Below are 5438 nucleotides of genomic sequence, written 5' to 3'. Positions count from 1 at the left end.
ATCCAGCTCTACACCTTGTTATCTCAGATTCTCCAGCATCTGCAGTTCCTACTACCTCTGTGCAGAACTGCTCACAGTTTTCTAGCTATGTACAACCAGGGCTTTGTATAGCTGTAGCATAATTTCTAATCCCTTGCAATTTCATTCTCTCGATATCAAGGCCAGCATCCAGTTAGGTTTTTTTGATTACTTTTAGCAACTATCCATGAAATTTTAAGTGGTAGGTGGATACACAAGTTACTTTGGAGCTACACTGTTTCTATGTCTTGACCATTCAGAAGATTCTGTCCTATTCAAAGTAATGACTCACATTTTCCTACACTGAAATCAAAATCAATTTTACAAATTTTTGAGCTCAATCTAAAAATTACAATTTTGTAATTTTCTTGTTTTAATATAAGCTGCTTACGATACCATTTGTCTTGATGTCACTGAATTTAAATATACGGCTTTCAGTCCCATCATTAAAGTCACTAATAAATACAATGGGAATCAGAGTAAAAATGATGATAACAGTAGGAGGTTGTGCAAGATTGGATGGAAGAAATACAGGTTTGGAAAGAACTGAACTTTACTGAAGGTGGTGGATGAGAAATTGAAGTTGTCGTACTGTATGAGATAATTCTTTAGGTAACCAAGACATGGAGGAAAGTTTTCACAGCAGCTGGACTGAGGTGGAAATCAAAACTGCCTACATCATGGACGTGGAAATAGGGCTATGTAGAATAAAATGCAGTCAACAACTCAAGAGATCTGGTTGAAAGTTTGAGAAGATTTGTAGCTCAGTGTCATAGGATTAACCAGATCGGAGGTTGCGGACTTGCTCACCGAGCAGGTGTGTTTGGTTGCAAACGTTTCGCCAGCCTGATAGGTAACATCGTCAGTGCACCTCTGGTAAAGCGTTGGTGTTCTGTCCTGCTTGTTATTTACATGCCACAGTTTGCTGGGGTGGTTGGCATCCCAGCAAACTGCGGCATATAAATAACAAGCGGGACAAAACACCAACGCTTCACCGGAGGCACACTGATGCTGTTACCTAGCAAGGTGACGAAACGTCTGCAAACAAACCACGCTGCTCGGCGAGCAAGTCTGCAACCTCAAATCTGGCTGAGCCTATGACACTGAGATTAAGGTGCATAAAATTGGCGTTAAAGATATGAAGCTTGAAGCCCAGGACTAAATGATATACAATACAAAGACAATGGAGGAATTGAGAAATATTATGAAGAGATGAAGCTTGGTTTCATCAGCATTCATGCACAATGCTGCAATCATGTATATTATCTGTAAGAGGTGGCATGTAGATGAGGGAGAGGATGGGCACTTCAGGAGATGACAATGTGGAGTTAGAAGTGAAATAAACAGGTGAAAATCTGATTCAGCACATTGAAAGAAGGAGTCAAAGAGAGATGGTCATAGTTTGAGAGATAACAACACCTTCAAAGAGTCTGAAGAACCCCAAAGTAATATTGGAAATGGAGCGGAAAAGACAGATGGGTTGACTGAATGTTTTTTTTTTTGAGTGGTATTCAATGGCAGAGAAGACCATACTTGTAATTGAGCTCATAATAACAAATAATACACAACTTCTCTTTTTTCCAGTTTAATACCTAACATTACGTGTCATTCAAGGCAAGAGATATAAGCTGAGGTCTACTTACAAAGTTACTTACACATCTGAAAATGAAACAAAATTGGATATTGAAACAATTTAAGCTTTCAACATATGAGGAAATCTCATTACCCAGTCTTAAACAATCTGGTTGTGGAAAATAATTGTAAGATTAAATGTTTGCTTGCTGTATGACAACACTACACACAGCAACACACTACAAGTTCTATACTATCCTCTGAAATAGCAAAATAAAAAAGTTCAGTTCAGAATTCCATTCCTGATCACTGTTCAGGGATCTGTGCTGCTAAGTATTACCAAATGGGACTTAACTGTGATATCTCCACCTTTGCAAAGTAACCTGCCAGTATACACAGTGTCTAGGCCTCAGTATAAAGAGAGGCCATTTGGGTAGTGTACCAGAGTGCTGTCAGTAATTAATTTAACATTAGACAAAATTGCAGGTGGCAGAGGAGATATCAGGAGTCTGGAGAGAGCAACAAAAGTTAAAACAGGCCACAGAATGAGTTTGCAATGTGGTTATATCCCTATGATTCCAGCCAGCATATTGACTGTTAAAATAGCAGAACATTTAGAAGGAAATACAGGTTGGATGGGGAGAACCTTCATTCCAAAGGTGTACCTCCTGTTACATTTGGAAAGAAGATAGAAACGGCGATCGCGCTTGCTTTCTCTGAAGGAACAAGGGTTGAGAGTGACCTGATGGAAGCATATTACAGTATGAGGGGGATAGATAGGAAGGGGACTCTTTCCATCAATAGATGGATCAATAACCAGGGGGCATGGACATAAATTAAGAAGTCGAAGGCTAAGAGGAGAGTGGACAAGACTTTTATTTTCTACTGAGAGTGTGGTGGGAGTCTGTAACTCATTGTCTGAAGGATGGTTGAGTCAGAAACTCTCGTAACAATTAAGCAGTATTTAGGTATTCACTTGCGGTCAAATGCTGTAAAATGGGATTAGTGGAGTCAAATATTTGTTGGCACAGTGCAGGCATGATGGACCAGAAGGCCTCCTTCTCCGCAGTAAATGTCTATGAGATTTAGAGCACGTTTCTACGCTTGCTTTCCAGTTTAAGAGGGATAGAAATAAATTAAAGAAACACTCAATCTAATTACTTAAACCACCAGCAATAGCAACCTTTATTTAAAGTGCCAGAAAATCAACTCATTCAATGATGGAAGATAGCTGTTTGAAGGAAGTATTGCTTTACAAAATTATCAGTTAGACCACAGCTGCAGCATTGCCAGAGTCTGGGTACCACACTTTATGAAGGATGTGAACACATTGGAGACAGTGCAAACAATCTTTATTAGATTGGTTCCAGGGATGAGAAAGTTCAGTTATGAAGGCTGATCGGAGAAGTTGGAATTGTTTTCCTTAGAGGAGACAGCGAAGGGGAGAGTCAATTGAACTTTTCAAAACTACAAGATACTTGGATAGACTAGACAGGGAGGAACTGTTCCTGCTCATAAAATGAATCAAGAACAAGAGAGCACCTATTTTTAATGTATTTGCAGAAAGTAAATGCAATTTAAGAGGAAGCTTTCTTTATGCAGTGAGTGGTTCAAGTCTAGAATGGTCTGCCTGGAAGTATGGTGCAGGCAGGTTCAATCGAGTATTCAAAACAGCATTTTATGATTGCTTAAATAGAAATAACGAACAGGGATATAGGAAAAAGGAAGAAGCACAAAGTCATGATGCTCATTTAGTGAGCCAGTACAGACATTATGGTCCAAATGGTCATCTGCATTGTAACAATTCCGTGATTCAGCAACATGCTGCCATTAACTGCTTGAGTTTGGAGCATTCAATAGGTTGATAAAACACTGCACTACTAAAAAATGAATATATTCATGCGCTCATAGATAAAGTAACAGATACTTAATTTACACCTTTATTTTGAAACCAGATATTGTGCACCATTGATTTTAAAATCAGGCAAGTGACAAAGAAATGGCACCAACCTTAAGCTGGGGATAGATCTGTCTGATCATGGAAAGGTTCAGAGCGTTAAGGGCCTTTGGCCGATTTAATGTGATTATTCCAGCAGATCCAGACTTTGTCAAGATCACTTCCTTTTCCAGATTGGCATTTGTAGACATCTAAGACACAGAACACAAAATCTAAATAGTATTTGAATGGCAACATTGAAATAATTTCAGTAAGGGTGCTTCCACATGATAGTTCACTGCTGTTCAGACTTTATGTCAACTATTTTCCTCAGTCACCCTCCCATTTTCATTTGAAATCCCAAGTTAATCACTCTAGGTTTTCTCATTTTGGCGCTTTTCACACAGGAAGAGAAGAACATGCTTTTGGACATTATTATTATGTGAGAAAACATACCCAATTTGCACACAGCAAGGCCTAGTTTGAAGGAGTAATATTGATCAGGACACTGGAAAAACTATCTGTTCTTCTTTACTTCATGGCATTGGATTATTTGCATTTACATTAGAAGGCCACAGCATTTTGGTGTATTTTCTTACATAAAAGTTGTCCTTTGGACAATTACCTCAGTTGCCCAATGAAGATTTTGTGTTGGCATCTATCACAGGGCAGATTGCAAGAATTCACAACTATGCCACCATTGCCCGTATGGAGACAGGTCTTTTACATTTGCAAATGTTGACAATTATTTAAAAACAATATGGCATCTATTAATAAGACCTGTGTAAAGCTAAGCCTCTGGATAACATAATAAGAATAAAAAAGACCATATGTGTTGACAAGACTCATCAGTAAAGTCACAGGGCAATCACTGATTCTGCCATGTGGTGACAACAGCAGTAATATCATCTCAAGCAAATATTAAGTTAATAGCTCAGCGGTTCACTCAGTGTGCAATTTTATATGACATAAAACTATGCTTACAATCATATTTTTGCTAAGCAAATTAAAAGCTAAGTTTCATCTATTGCCTTTAGATTGCAAGATGGTCATCTGCAGTTTGTTTCTAATGCTCAGAGTAGTTTGATGTATTCATCAAGCCAGAAGGAGCACATTTTGAAGATATGAACAATGTCTGCTCTGTGAAAGTGCTATGCAATTTATTTTACAACTACCATTGCCAAAGAGACTTAAGATAAAAAACACCATAACTGAATTCACTGAAATATCTCAACAAGTCAAAGATTTATTTGTTGTATATGCATTGACTACTGAAATTGCTGAAGTGATAAGAAAACAAAGGAAGGGACACAGAATATGGATTCAACACTAGAATGGAAAACAGATTGATAATGCAAAAAACTATGCATTTAATTACTGTGTTGAAACATGCTTCCATGTATTAAATTGTTCTAAGCAACACAATTTGGAATCTGCAGTTAAGCGTAGTATATCAACAATTTTGTAACCCTAACTTTGAGTGCAAGGAGTACAGAAAAGTTGTTCAAAATGCAAACAGCTTTAAAGATGACCTCAACTCTGCTAAATTCGAAACATCTAATGAAAGGACTACATTGACAACAAAATGATTGGAGATGGTCAAATAACCAGAGTTATATGAACACATTTGCATTGTCAGAGTTATTTGTTCACGAAAAATATTACGTTAAGTTTAAAGGCAGCATCACCACACAGTAAAATGTAGAATTGCAAAATTAACCACACACATTAATCTTCTGAATGATAAATTGCAAAGCGTGCTAATTTGTTAATTTTATTCACCAAAACCAAAAGAACTGCCGATGCTGTAAATCAGGAACAAAAACAAAGTTGCTGGAAAAGCTCAGCAGGTCTGGCAGCATCTGTGGAGGAGAAAACAGAGTTAACGTTTCGGGTCCGGTGACCCTTCCTC

At 37.9% G+C, this 5438-nt stretch overlaps 1 long non-coding RNA gene across 1 annotated transcript in view; it reads right to left on the bottom strand.

Annotated features, from left to right (window-relative positions):
* Positions 1–3606: 3606 nt before the first annotated feature.
* LOC125481831 overlaps positions 3607–5438 on the bottom strand; it is an 11325-nt gene continuing 9493 nt past the window's right edge. Inside the window, exon 3 of the long non-coding RNA XR_007261467.1 lies at positions 3607–3738. This is a non-coding gene — a long non-coding RNA (uncharacterized LOC125481831). The remainder of the gene's footprint in view (positions 3739–5438) is intronic.

Source organism: Rhincodon typus, unplaced genomic scaffold (assembly GCF_021869965.1).
Source record: "Rhincodon typus isolate 14 unplaced genomic scaffold, sRhiTyp1.1 hic_rhity00003752, whole genome shotgun sequence".
Classification (NCBI taxonomy): domain Eukaryota; kingdom Metazoa; phylum Chordata; class Chondrichthyes; order Orectolobiformes; family Rhincodontidae; genus Rhincodon; species Rhincodon typus.
Note: the sequence above shows the minus strand (reverse complement) of the source record. Positions and strands in the feature narration are given on the sequence as shown.